The sequence below is a fragment of the Daktulosphaira vitifoliae genome, unplaced genomic scaffold (genome assembly GCF_025091365.1).
Source record: "Daktulosphaira vitifoliae isolate Bord-2020 unplaced genomic scaffold, ASM2509136v1 Scaffold_1, whole genome shotgun sequence".
Lineage (NCBI taxonomy): Eukaryota > Metazoa > Arthropoda > Insecta > Hemiptera > Phylloxeridae > Daktulosphaira > Daktulosphaira vitifoliae.
This window is the reverse complement of record NW_026099572.1, coordinates 2,932,778-2,949,220: the sequence shown is the minus strand read 5'-3', so window position 1 is coordinate 2,949,220 and position 16,443 is coordinate 2,932,778.

Sequence of the window (16,443 nt, the reverse complement as noted above, 5' to 3'; positions counted from 1 at the left end):
AGTATGACCAAATGACTAATGATATCTAACAGTGATTAAAATCACTATCATAAAATACGCTTAGATGCAAATATGTAGATAGTTTAATTTTAAAAAAATGGTGTATTATTTCAAAAGTTACATGATCTTCTATTTCCTTATCTATATTCTGTATACAAGTTTTATGATTTATAAGTGTAATATATGAATAAATATACAATGCATATTATACATATGTATGTAATTTTTATATAATTTTTTTGTATATAATTTTTTTTTAAAACTACTTTAGAAATATCTTTATTTATTGGTTCATAATCAATTATATTTTTAATTAATTGTAAATCTAAATTTGGCGCTAATGCAGCATTGGTGCACTAAACCATTGTTTAATATATAAACTTGTAATAAAAATACATAATGAACGAATATTTAACGAATATTTGATTGACAATTCAAAGTATTTTAAATGTTTTCAATTTTTGAGGGTAATGTATTCGACTTGATACAATTTGTCATCTTTTGACGTATTGTTCAAGAAAATCAGTCCAGCCAGAGGCTGAGATTGAGCGTTCATAGACACAGATAAAAAAAAATAAAAAAAAACACATCATAATAAAATTAATACCTTCTCATCTTTGCATCGGAGGTAAAAGTAATTTGGAAGTTAATTAAAAATATAAACTATTTTAAAATAAATTAATTTTCAGTTCCGTTACAATCTAAAATATTTTGTCTGTGATTATTAGCTTCGATGCGAAGCTGAGAAAGTATTGGTTTTACTATGATATGTTTTTTTTTTGTGTCTGTTACCACTTTTTCTCAGCTCTCATAGAAATACCATTAGCCAATGGTATCGGTTCGGCGAGAGATTATAAAAAGTGATAACAGAGACAAAAAAAAACACATCAATGAAAAATTAATATCTTCTTAGCTTTGCATCAAAGCTAAAATATATATAAAATACAATACTAACCATAATTAAATAATATACAATTACTTAGACTTTGTTTTTTGATAAGTTTTCTTATAAAACACTATAAACATATATAAAAATAATACAATATTTGTAATCATATATACAGTAAAAATCTTTGGAAAACGACAATCAATAATGTATAAAGACCCGAGGTAAAAAATTCCAAATACAAATTGAGCCTATAAAAAAAAATTATTATTTGATTAATATTATGCAATTTTATCTATGTTAAAGTACCATTTTCTGTAAAAAAATATAACATTACAAATACATTTTTCAATAAGTGTCTAGGGCCAATGAATTGCTTAATCTGATTCTTAATGGAATTAATATTAAATATAAATAAATAAATATCTAGTTATGTTTTACAAGTTTGAACTTATTAAATTGCTAATTTTAAACTTTTAATTAACTTATTAATAAGCAAAAAACTTATAAAAACCCAGCATAGTGGGGACTATCATAAAAAACAATTCAATATAATTTTGTAGATTAAATTGTTGAATTTTCAGAGAAATATTGGATTAATCTCATATTTTTACAACTTTTCCTCTATAATAATTTTAGTAGAGATCTGTTCAAATAATAAAAATCATTACTTTTCTATACTTCCGTAATTTATTTGAATTTAATATTTTTATCTATTTTAAAATGAACTTTTATTCGAAATTAAATTAGTATGATTAGTGTATAATTGAAACAGATAAATTTTTAAACACCATCGTTATTGTCAGAATACTACTTTGTCATTTTATCAATGTCCGGAGAGGACAGCTGATCCGGCCATCACTGCCGCTACACATTACCGGCGCTTTAATCATCAACGATAACAAGAAAGCAAACAAACAAGAAGTGTTTATTTTATTTTTTCGCTATATTCAAATGAAGATTATTGCATTCGCCGTTTCAACTCAAGGGAGTCATTTCATTCACTGTGTCATTTCAATACAACGGCATCTTTTTATTCTCTACTCGTCATTTAAAAAGCTAAGCTATGCAGTTATTCTACGTTAATCAAATTCATTCAATTTCAGCAACATTGTTTTTTCAATCCATTGCAATTATGTATCTCGTACTGTAAGTAACCATACATATTGTTTTGTTTTCATTTTAGAATATTTAAATTTTTTTTTTTTTTAATATGCTTAATAGTAAGGTCGGTATAACTTATATATTTCAATTTAAAGTTTTTCTTTTATCAATTCTGGTATAAGAATATTTAATTTAAATTTTATTCATTTTATTTTTAACTAATTTAGTACTTAATTAAAAATGCAAATATAAGTCATAATAATTTAGTACAACGTTAACACAGTATTCTTTTTTTTTTTTTTTTTAATATTCCTCACTTAATTTAAAATCAAATTTAATATAAATAAAATGTAAAATACATTAAATATTCATCTTAATTTTTCTTTTAATTATATACGTATTTATCTATTAGTAAAAAAAAATTCGCAATATCCTTCTACTTGATCCAACTATGCCACGTCACCACTGTGCCGCGACCAACCACCCTGTGCTGGTTTTTTTTTAAACTAATAATCATTTATTTTAGAAAAGTTATTGAAGAAAAAATTTAATTGTAATAAAATACATAATAAATCGACTCATTTAAAATTGTATAATTAAGTACTACACTGAATAAAAAAAAAACCAGCACAGGGCGGTCGCGGCGCAGTGGTGACGTGCAATAGTTGGATCAAGTATTATGATATCTGACAGTGATTAAAATCACTATAAAAAAAAAACGCTTCGATGCAAATCTTTAGATAGTGTTTAATTTTAAAAAATTGATGGTTTATTCCAAAAGCTACATAATTTGCTAGTTCCTTATTAATATCCTGATTAAGATAAAGTATGTTGAATGAAAAAGGGATTATTAAAAAAAATTATTTCTCATAAAAAAATTGTATTGATCCATACATTTTTCAAATAGTTATAGCATAATAAAGTTAAAAATGTAAAATACAAAATCGAAAATTTTCACAGAAAAATAGCATTCGGTAGCCATTTTCATCGTGAAGATAAAATAAAGTCCGAAATTTTTTTTTTCATGATAAAGTATATTACATTAGCTTTAATTTAAGATATATATAAAAGTGTCAGACTTTCCGGAACATTTTCTAAAGTTAAGTTGCAAAAGTTAATTTTTTGTAAAAAAGTCATTTTAAATCCCATTTTAAAAAAATATACCAAATTATAGGTAAAGACATCAAGCATCTATAAAAAAAAATTATTTTGATTTATTCGAAAAAAATTGAAAAAATTTGAAAATTAGCGAATTTTAAATTTGTAATTTTTTTGGAGGTTACCCCATTTATGGGGAACAAGGGATTTTTTTTTTCAATTTTGAGGGCAATGTCTTCGACTAGATACGATTTGTGATCTTTTGATGTATAATTGAAAGAAATCCGTTCGGTGAGAGCTGAGAAAAAGTGGTAACACACAAAAAAAAAAAACACATTATAGTAAAACCAATACCTTCTCAGCTTCACATGGAAGCTTAAATACAGTCAACAAATTTTTTATTGATATTACATTATTTTTCTTACGTTTGTTACTTGAACAAAATATTTACTTTATGTTATTCCGAATATCAGTTAATCGTTTCTCTGTGAATAAATTTCATCTGAATAAATCAGATTTTTTTTTTTAAGAAAAAGGTGATGCATTTTTAATAAATGTTTATGGCATAAATAATTACTAGAAATTATTTTACTTTAAAATTAAAATAGCCATTATTATAATGAATGATCTAGAACATTTTAATTATGAGAGTTATATATAGTGGTTTAATTAATAATCAGATGATGTTTGTGCGTCGGAAAAGTCTCACGGAAAATAAATAACTCGTTTCTCTAAATATATTCATAAAACAATAACTTTAGACTCTAAAGTTTAAAGAAAATAAAATTTATAAATTATAATGCTTGTCGGTTTTACTTTAATTAACCAGTTAGAATAATTAATTAAGCTGTGTCTATAATATTTTTATTGATTGACTTTTTTTTAAATATTATACAATAATACAATAAAGGGTAATTGATTTATTCATTTGGTATTAATTTTATCATGATGTGTTTTTTTTTTTGTCTCGCTAGACCGATTTTGATGAATAATACGGTCAAAAGATCACAAATCGTATCTATTCGAAGACATTACCCTCAAAAATTGCCATAATTTTTTTTAAAAATGACTGAATCAATATAATTTTATTTTATATACATACTACAAGTATTTACCTATTTATTTTAAAATACCTGTCAAGGATAGTATACTGATTTTTAAATTTGTCATTTTTTTCAGTCAACGGAAGCGACGTACAGTTGCTGCCGATTCGGTAACTCTTATGTTTTACTCGCTTGGGGTACAAAGTTTCAACCCGCGTATGGTAAGGAAGTTTTTGCATTTTTTTTCTTAATTCTTTTTAAGTTTATATAAATTTTCAACTCGTTTGATTTTTATCTCATTTAGATTCAATAACTTCATAAGTCATAATAATTTAGTACAACGTTAACACAGTATTCTTTTTTTTTTTTTTTTTAATATTCCTCACTTAATTTAAAATCAAATTTAATATAAATAAAATGTAAAATACATTAAATATTCATCTTAATTTTTCTTTTAATTATATACGTATTTATCTATTAGTAAAAAAAAATTCCAGTTAAAAAAAAAACAATTTTTTTTTATTAAATTAAATTAAATTCAATAAATTTTAATTATTCTTTTTTTTTTTTAACAGAGAAGCACCATTATTTTCACTCGACCTAAACTATACATTATTTTATAATAGTTAAGCTTTTATATAACTACAAATAATTTTTCTTGGATCAAAATTATTTTTTTTAAGGGGAAAGGGAATGGCAAAATAGTTAATGTTTCTTTCCTATTATGTTTTTATGAACTACAATTAGTACAATTTATACAGTAAAACAGACAAAAAATACATTTTTGTACATCAATATTTAATCATAGTAAAGATTTATAGAAGAAGTGCAGTCGTTCGCTAATCGGACAGAAAAACTTATGCATGACTTAGTGGATGCTACGTTGAGCCAAGACACATATAAATCAATAGCAGACATCGAACTACTAATAAATTATCAAGTCTATACAGCATTCATTGAAGGTTTTCTCAATATATGCACATTTTATCAGATATCAGATGAATATCAGAGATCAATACAACAAAGTTTTCGATATCCTACTTCAAATACATACCCACCAGCGAGTTCTAATGATTTTGGCTTATTGTAAAAAACTCGGACACAGTATTCAGGACTATCGCAAAAGAAAAATTGCCAGTGAAATGAAGAATCAACTATCAACAACATCGTAATCAGCAGCATGCAGCGAGTAGCAAACAAGTCGCAACGGAGAGCGCTCAGTAGGGTAACTTCAAGAAAGTTCAACCGTAAGAGTTCTCTATTTCACAGTACAAGTAGAAAAAGGACACGTCATCCTTAGAATACCTCAATGTGTAACACAATCTACTAAGCTTTTGCTGGACACGGGCTCTGACATAAATATTATAAAGTTAAACGCTCTTCAAAAGCAGTTGATAGTCGACGAAACGAATTCGTTACGACTTTAAGGTATTCATGAATTACCTGTTATTAAGCTAGGACAGATAATGTTGGAGTTGCAGCTGGGTACCGTTACACAGTCTACGTCTTTTCAAATCGTCAAGAATGATTTCCTAATACCTCATGATGGTATCATAAGTACCCCCTATCGTGTAAAAAATAAATTAGATATAGATTTTGCAAGTCGGACTCTTTCTTCTCAGATAACAGCCCCTCGCAGAAAACCCATCATCTTGGCAAAACGATCCAGGTTTATAGTACCAATTTATTCGAAAGAACCTGAAGGGACTGTTCTACTAATAAATTCTCAGTCATTGTATGATTGACACGTATTACTAGGCAATGTCATCAACAAAATCAACAAACAGTGTGTACTAGTATCAGCCATCAATACCACCGTGTACCCTATTTAATTGAATACTCTTCAAACCGTTGCAAGTGAATATAAGCTCATATCCTTTATCAACGTTACAACGTACATAGATGAAATCGAATCAATAAAAGCAACCACAGAGATTGGATGTTCTCTGTCGTCTGTGTAACCAGTACATGGAGATGTACCCAAACAGCACATTGTGACAGCACTGCGAGTGGTTACGGGCAACCACTACAATAAAATATCATGAAACTGAAATTCTTTCAGCATGAAAGAAACTCTAGCATTGCAACAGCCTGAGCAACTAAAACATCGTCTTAGACTTGGTCTAATATATGGAATAGAAAGGCTATGCAAAGTATTATTCGGCACATGTTTGGATGAAGACGTGGACTACTTTTATAATCACATTGAACAACTTCAATAAACTACTTCTGCTACTCTTCAAGTCTCTAAAGATCAATTTCAGATCAACCGAATCTCTTTTTCCAATTTACAAGAAACTGTAAATAACCTTGTAAAATCACTCCGTGGCACCGAGCTTACCTTTCGTGCAATATGTGACCTAATTACTAACTCACAAAGAAGAAATTAACAAAATCCAAGCAAGAACGGTACTGGAAGAAAATGTCAGTGTTATCAATTTAATATTAATTTAACCATTGAAACTCAGAAACTTAATCCGATTGCTCAATCTACCATTCAAGGTAAGATTTTGAAACGTTGAACCTTTTATCTCAGAATGACTCAAATACAGCATTCTTGCACTCATAGTGAGATGTGATTAATATATTATATAACTACTAGGCTTCGCTTAGCTAGGGCCCTTCAAGCCTCACACACGTAAGCCTCTTTGGGCTATACTCGTAAGTAGGCTAATGATTTCGGTAAGAGAACCCGGCTACGCCGGACACGATAATTGTTTTGCAGGAAAAATATTACATCAGAATCAGTGTAACATAAATATATTAAAAATGTAATTATTAAAATCAGGAAGATTTAAAAAGAGAATAAAATGTATTGGCTATAAGGTTTATGTTTGTTAATGAGGTATTCTCCTTAAGTATATTCAGAAATTATTTTGCGAGGGTATTTAATATTTTTTTACTTTGTTAAACATGCTATAGAATTTTTTTGCTAAAAATGAAAGTGATTATCAAAAGAAAGGTGATTAGGTCATTATTTCTTAGAAGGTGCCTAAAAAAATATTGATAGCGCTAGTTCAAGTTCTCCTTAAATACACCCCTGATATACTAAAGAATTAGACAGATAATTATATGTATATATAATATATTCAAATATTAATACAGATTTTACATTTAAATATTATAATTAACATTAAATTAATATTTTAATATTAATTTATGATCAAATAAAACTAGCTATAGTTTTAAATTAAGTTAACATAACATAAACATATCACAGGATGGTTGCAGTATAATAAATTTCTATATTTTCGTGAACTTGAATTTCACTATAACTAGTTTTATTTTATCAATTCGGAGAAATCAGAACTATCTTTTACATTAGGAGGCAAAATTTTAACGATTTTATTTAATTAATAAATAAATAAATCAACATTTTGGAAACTATCTTGTAAAATTTATGTAACATTCAAAATCGTTTTTTTAAGCAAAATAATTCTTACTACATTAATAAAGTACTTTAAAAACTTTAAATTATGGTCTAGTAATTTTACTAGACCATAGTTGATAATAAAATATTAATAAATATAATAATATCAGATAATCACAAAATCTATATTTTATAATAATAAATAATACATTTTTTCATTAAATCAAAATATTAAACCGTTTTAACCGCTTAGCCGTTTTATTTTTGCGATTTGTTAAATTAAGTGCATGACAGTTTATATATGATGATTGACGAGTGTTCAGTATTTTGGAGAAAAGTTCATATACCTATGCATTATCTAATTGCTAAAATAGTTTAAAAATTATGATAGGACTTGAAAAAATTGTAATATAAAAACAAATTTGTATTGTCAAAATAAATCTAAAAAACAGATGTGTAAAGAAAACTTATTAACCTAATTTTATTATAGACCATACATCCAAAGTCGTCCTGTCAATCCATTTATCTTTCACTTCAATCAGCTTCAATTTCAAGCTATTTCGATTTCCGCAAGGCCAAACTGATGAGTATTCTTTGACGTTTACTTATTATTGTTGGTTTAATTTTACATAATTAATTGTATTGCTTGCGTCATTGTGGCATTTAGTAAAAAGTGGACCTCCCGTTCACATTTTATACCGTAAAACCTTAAATGTGTTAATGCATTCATGGATTGTTGTATTATTTGAAATGTTTCAGACTCATTGCAAAGTCCATCTTCAGCATAGTTACTACAGACCGAAACGTCAGCCCAAAACTGAAGACATGTAAATTATTATTTATTGTATCTATAAACATTTAAAATAACTGTGTTGTTCATTATATTATTATGTATTTATAACGAAATATACGTTACATATTTAATCATTGTTAAGTATCTCATTAAGTCCACACTCCTTATTCTTTTCATTCCGACAAATCTCTTCAGATTATATATAACTATATTCCTCTTACATTTTTTCTAATAAACACGATTGATACATCAATAATCGATAAATAATACATAACTTTATTGTGTTATCTGAATGAATTACGGGAAATTAACTTTCCATATATTAGTGACGATAATAATTTAAAAATGATTAAATTCCTATATTAGTTACAAAAATTATTAATAATAAGACAATTTAAAAACATTTTTGGATTTTAATTACATGAACGATAATTAATTATCAACAATTATTGTTTATGTACTTACTTTTTTAAAATAGCATTTAGTCTTATTAAAAATGTCTTTTTAAATATTAACTGACATTATGAATATTGTGTTTAATTTGTATGAAAAGAAGTTTTGTGTAAATTTATTATTTCATTCATGGTTTTGTCCACCTTTAGTTAGTTTTATCTATAATATGAAGCTGTAAATTCTGGTCATTATGATGTATAATCTGAATTAAATTTTATCTTCTTAGGAAGTACTTACTGTTGTTTATTTATCAATCAAGTTGATTATACAATATTTATCCATTTATAATAGGAAATTGTAAAAGTTTAAATAAGACATTGTTTATTAAATTGAACAACAATTTTTATTTATTTAAATTAATATTTTATTGAATAAATAAATATATTTAATTAATGAATAGATAAAAAAAAATTCAAAATATATAATGGTAAAAAAAATTAAACAGTGTTTAGTTAGTAAGGAAACGAGTTTCTATTGTTCTCATTGCTTGTAACAGTTTACCTGTTTTCTTACTTGCTAAACATTCTGTATAAAGAATTCAAAAAAAAAAAAATTATTTATAGTATTATTTTGACACAGTATCGCTGAATTTTCCAACATCATAGTCCTCAATGTAAAAAAAAAAACATTCCATATACCTAGAAAAAATAATAATAACGCAAACAATCTAAAGTTAATTATGAATAATAATTCATGAAGCAAAATGAATTCCTGTTTCCTTCATTATTCCTGATTAGTAGTTCTATGATTTTGAAGTATAATATTTAAATAAATATTTATTATTGCACTTAAAAATAAAATGAGATTGATATTTAATAATTTAGTACTGTAATTTTTACGGAAATATCATAAAAATAATAAAGTAGGCTTGATGCAATACTTTTCAATAAAGCATTTTTGTTACTTATAACAAAGTCATAAATTTTATACACAGGACTACAAGGAACTTTCATCAGAAACAAAAATATACTTTTCTAAATCAACTTTTCGCGATGTTTACAAATGTATAATTAGACTTTTTCTATCACTTCTAAGTTTTAATATTATTAAAAAATAGTATTTACATATAAAAAAAAAATAATTAAGAAAAAAAAAAAATTGTTTTAAATAAATACTTATTTTGATTATTTATTAATATGTTAAAAATAAGAAAAATGACATATTCAACCTATTTTTTTAATCCTTTAAAGTTGATTTTTGTGAAAGTTTATAATAAAAAAAATTATTTACCATATTTTTTTGGTCAATTTGCAAAATTGAAATTGACATCATTAAATAGAAAATTTTATGAGAATTGAAAATATTGTATCGTTAAGATTAATATGCAATCAGGAAATTATATAATTACTATTTATAGTAAATTTATCAGAAAAGCTCAATATTTTTTTGCATTTTTATCGTAATAGAGAACTTAAATAGTAATAATAGTAATCATTTCCCAGTAACTTTTGGTGCTTAAAAAGATTCTACAAATGAATTACTTAGAACTCAGTTAATTTTAATAATTTAACTAAAAAAACCAATAAAAAAAAAAGTTGTTAAAAAGATTTACTCAATAGAGCGTATTATAAAATTTCATTATAATTGTAAAAATCCATTGTTAATTCAAGAGAAACTAATAATCATTTTTTTTTTAGAAATGATTTAAATGTTACATATATGTTATATATTTATACGTTTCTATATAAAATTTGGAATATTTTAGTCTAGTAGTAGCAAACACAAATAGAGTAAAAAAATTGTTAAATTACAAAGAAAAATGATTTAATTTTGTAGTTGAAACCTATCATATCAAATTATCATGTCAAACTTGATTTATCAATAAATTCTTTGAAAACATTAGAAATGAAAGATTTTAATTGTCTGCATGGAGAAAATGGGATAAGTAACTGTTTAATTGATAAATAAAAATTTTTTTTTGAATTTTCGAGGGAATATCTTCAACTAAATATGAATTATAATCATTTGACGTATCGTTGAAAATATTAGGTCCATTGAGATTAGAGAAAATAAATGATAGTCACAAAAAAATACCTTCTCAGCTTTGCATCGAAGCTAAAACCAAAAATATAGTAAAATAGTTTTAATATGAATAAGAAATTTTTTCTCACGAGGAACGACTACAGTGATGGGATCCTTGATATTTATTGAAGTTATTGAATCTAAATGAGATAAAAATCAAACGAGTTGAAAATTTATATAAACTTAAAAAGAATTAAGAAAAAAAATGCAAAAACTTCCTTACCATACGCGGGTTGAAACTTTGTACCCCAAGCGAGTAAGACATAAGAGTTACCGAATCGGCAGCAACTGTACGTCGCTTCCGTTGACTGAAAAAAATGACAAATTTAAAAATCAGTATACTATCCTTGACAGGTATTTTAAAATAAATAGGTAAATACTTGTAGTATGTATATAAAATAAAATTATATTGATTCAGTCATTTTTAAAAAAAATTATGGCAATTTTTGAGGGTAATGTCTTCGAATAGATACGATTTGTGATCTTTTGACCGTATTATTCATCAAAATCGGTCTAGCGAGACAAAAAAAAAAACACATCATGATAAAATTAATACCAAATGAATAAATCAATTACCCTTTATTGTATTATTGTATAATATTTAAAAAAAAGTCAATCAATAAAAAGCNTATATACATACTACAAGTATGTACTAATTGTATAATATTTAAAAAAAAGTCAATCAATAAAAATATTATAGACACAGCTTAATTAATTATTCTAACTGGTTAATTAAAGTAAAACCGTCAAGCATTATAATTTATAAATTTTATTTTCTTTAAACTTTAGAGTCTAAAGTTATTGTTTTATGAATATATTTAGAGAAACGAGTTATTTATTTTCCGTGAGACTTTTCCGACGCACAAACATCATCTGATTATTAATTAAACCACTATATATAACTCTCATAATTAAAATGTTCTAGATCATTCATTATAATAATGGCTATTTTAATTTTAAAGTAAAATAATTTCTAGTAATTATTTATGCCATAAACATTTATTAAAAATGCATCACCTTTTTCTTAAAAAAAAAAATCTGATTTATTCAGATGAAATTTATTCACAGAGAAACGATTAACTGATATTCGGAATAACATAAAGTAAATATTTTGTTCAAGTAACAAACGTAAGAAAAATAATGTAATATCAATAAAAAATTTGTTGACTGTATTTAAGCTTCCATGTGAAGCTGAGAAGGTATTGGTTTTACTATAATGTGTTTTTTTTTTTTGTGTGTTACCACTTTTTCTCAGCTCTCATCGAACGGATTTCTTTCAATTATACATCAAAAGATCACAAATCGTATCTAGTCGAAGACATTGCCCTCAAAATTGAAAAAAAAAATCCCTTGTTCCCCATAAATGGGGTAACCTCCAAAAAAATTACAAATTTAAAATTCGCTAATTTTCAAATTTTTTCAATTTTTTTCGAATAAATCAAAATAATTTTTTTTTATAGATGCTTGATGTCTTTACCTATAATTTGGTATATTTTTTTAAAATGGGATTTAAAATGACTTTTTTACAAAAAATTAACTTTTGCAACTTAACTTTGGAAAATGCTCCGGAAAGTCTGACACTTTTATATATATCTTAAATTAAAGCTAATGTAATATACTTTATCATGAAAAAAAAAATTTCGGACTTTATTTTATCTTCACGATGAAAATGGCTACCGAATGCTATTTTTCTGTGAAAATTTTCGNGGCTACCGAATGCTATTTTTCTGTGAAAATTTTCGATTTTGTATTTTACATTTTTAACTTTATTATGCTATAACTATTTGAAAAATGTATGGATCAATACAATTTTTTTATGAGAAATAATTTTTTTTAATAATCCCTTTTTCATTCAACATACTTTATCTTAATCAGGATATTAATAAGGAACTAGCAAATTATGTAGCTTTTGGAATAAACCATCAATTTTTTAAAATTAAACACTATCTAAAGATTTGCATCGAAGCGTTTTTTTTTTATAGTGATTTTAATCACTGTCAGATATCATAATACTTGATCCAACTATTGCACGTCACCACTGCGCCGCGACCGCCCTGTGCTGGTTTTTTTTTTATTCAGTGTAGTACTTAATTATACAATTTTAAATGAGTCGATTTATTATGTATTTTATTACAATTAAATTTTTTCTTCAATAACTTTTCTAAAATAAATGATTATTAGTTTAAAAAAAAACCAGCACAGGGTGGTTGGTCGCGGCACAGTGGTGACGTGGCATAGTTGGATCAAGTAGAAGGATATTGCGAATTTTTTTTTACTAATAGATAAATACGTATATAATTAAAAGAAAAATTAAGATGAATATTTAATGTATTTTACATTTTATTTATATTAAATTTGATTTTAAATTAAGTGAGGAATATTAAAAAAANGTGCCTGGTAATTCCACTTGCTTAAGTCGCAATCCGGTGTTTTCTTGTGCATACTTTTTCAATTCGTCGTCTCCCTGTTGTGACATTGCTAAAGCAGTGTAGTCTAACGTGTCTGATAATGCGTCCACGCGTGATAGGGTATCAGCCACGATATTCTGTTTACCAGGAACGTACCTAATATCCGTGGTGAATTGTGAAATAAAGTCCAAGTGTCTGAATTGTCGTGGTGTGCACTTATCCGATTTCTGTTGAAATGCGAAAGTGATAGGTTTGTGATCGGTGTATATAACAAACTCGCGTCCTTCCACCATATGCCGAAAATGTTTGACAGCGAGATAGATCGCAAGAAGTTCTCGATCGTAAGCTCCGTATTTTGTCTCAGTCGCCGTGAGTTTCTTGGAAAAGAAGGCGAGGGGTTGCCACTCGTCATTGATGAACTGTTGGAGAGTTGCGCCAACCGCTGTGTTTGAAGCGTCGCTTACAATAGCCAGTCGAGCGTTGTCACATGGGTGCGCGAGAAGCGTGGCTGTGGCGAGTTCCTCCTTGCATTTCTCGAACGCTGAAATTGCTTCTGGTGTCCAATTAATAGGTGCTTTACCTTTTAGATTAGGTACTAAGAGATCACTTAGTGGTGATTGTGCATCTGAAGCTCTAGGTATAAAACGACGATAGAAGTTTAACATACCTAAGAACTGTCGTAGACCCTTAGCTGACGTTGGCCTCTTGTAGCTCAATATGTCAGCGACTCTATCAGGTAGAGGACGTGTTCCTTCTTTAGAAATCATGTAGCCCAAAAACTTTACTTCTGGTTGTCCAAAAACGCATTTTTTAGGATTGAGAACCAGAGAGTATTCGCGTAGTCGCTCAAAAATGATCTGTAAATGTTTGATGTGTTCTTCTTCAGAAACAGATGCCACGAGTATGTCGTCAATGTAACTGAAACAAAAATCAAGTCCACGGAGTACTTCGTCAATAAATCGTTGGAACGATTGTGCTGCGTTTCGAAGTCCAAAAGACATAAAGAGGAATTCGTAAAGTCCAAATGGTGTCACAATTGCAGTTTTAGGGACGTCTTCTTCAGCTACAGGGATTTGATTATACGCTCGAACCAAGTCGATAGTTGAAAAAATCGTTTTACCGTGGAGAAAGTGCGCGAAGTCCTGTATATGACGAACAGGGTACCGATCTGGGATAGTCCGGGCATTTAGAGCGCGGTAATCCCCACAAGGACGCCATGCATCTGTTTTGTTCTTTGGTACTAGATGTAATGGTGATGACCAAGGTCCTTGGGATGGTCGGATAATGCCTAGTTGGACCATAGCTTCAAACTCTTTTTTTGCTGCCTTAAGCTTATCAGGTGCTAAGCGTCGTGGTTTACAAGATACCGGGGGTCCTTGTGTCGTCGGGATAAAGTGTTTAGTGCTGTGTTTGATATCCTTCAGGGTCCCAAACGGTCGAGTGATCTCTGGAAATTCCCGTAGTAAACCGTCGTATTTCGTCTCTCCCACGACGACCTTAATAGATGGTATTGAGCACTTGACGGCGTGACCACGNGGTCTTGTCTATGATTCTTGAACAAATAGATGACGACTATTCATGAGTCGCCTCAATCGGTGGCAACCGTAGGCCTTACGTATTGAAAAGGGCTTAGCAAGCGTCGAATGTTCTAGAAGGACTAAATGCTTGTCTGGTTGCAAAAAACCAAGTTCACAACAATATTCAGAATGGAATATTTTTTCTATAATTGCATTAAATAAACAACCCAGCACAGGTGGGTCGCGGCATAGTGGTGACGTTGCATAGTTGGGTCAAGTATAATGATATCTGACAATGATTAAAATCACTATCATAAGAAACGCTTCTTGCAAATTTTTAGATAGTGTTTCAATTTAAAAAATTGGTGGTTTATTCCAAAAGCTACATGATCTGCTATTTTCTTATTAATACCCTGAATGAAAAAGGGATTATTAAAAAATATTATTTCTCATAAAAAAATTGTGTTGATCCGTACACTTTTCAATAAGTTATAGCATTATAAAGTTAAAAATGTAAAAAATAAAATCGAGAGTTTCCACAAAAAAATAGCATTTGGTAGCCATTTTCACCACGAAGTCCAGTGGTCAATTTTTTTTTTTTTCAAATTAAAGTATATTACATTAGCTTTAATTTAAGATATATATAAAAGTGTCAGACCTTCCGAAACATTTTCAAAAGTTAAGTTGAAAAAGTTAATTTTTTGTGAAAAAGTTATCATTGTAAATTCCTTCATGTGGGCAGGTTAAGTGTCAGATTTAGAAAAAAAATATACCAAATTATAGGTAAAGACATCAAGCATCTATAAAAAAAAATTATTTTGATTTATTCGAAAAAAATTGAAAAAATATCGAAAATTAGCGATTTTTAAAATTGTAATTTTTTTGGAGGTTTCCCTCATTTACGGGGAACGATGGAAATTTTTTTAATTTTTGAGGGTAAAGTCTTCGACTAGATACGATTTGTGCTCTTTTGACGTATCGTTGCAAGAAATCCGTTCGGTGAGAGCTGAGAAAAAGTGGTAACAGACACACAAAAAAAAAACACATCATAGTAAAACCAATATCTTCTCAACTTCGCATCGAAGCTAACATAATACGACACTATGAGGATAAAGATTATATTATTTTAATTATTTGGTTCGTTATCATCTACTAAATTACTTTAATAATATCCTAATCTCATCTACTGTATATTTGGAACTACTAAAAATTATCGTGAAATTAAACTAGAGCCAAAATATTATTTAAGACATTGAATATAATTTAAATAGTGCCCCAAAAACGTTCATTATGGCAACATATGTAGAAGACACACAAAAGTATCGAAACATTAACCAAACATGACAAGTTGGTAAGTTAATTATATGTTCCCCTTATGATGCTGAGCTGCTTCAGCAGTATTTAAACAATCTCTATTGTTGGTGTAATGAAAATAATTTATTCTTAGGCATTTTCAAATGCTAGGTCACCTTCTATAAAAAACGTAACACACAAACCTATAATTATTTTAGATAACATTGTCACACGCGTTATCTATAATACTGATCTTGGGGTACTTTTTGACCCATCGCTATCACTTTATTATCACTATTTAAAAGTCCAGAATAAAGCGTCGTCCATGCCAAGTTTCATAAATCGAAGTTGTAAAGATTTCAGCAGTCCAACTGCGCTCTAAACACTTTATTGCTCATGTATACAATCAGTATTTCATTATAATAGAGTTGTTTGTTCTCCATACGCAGTTGACCT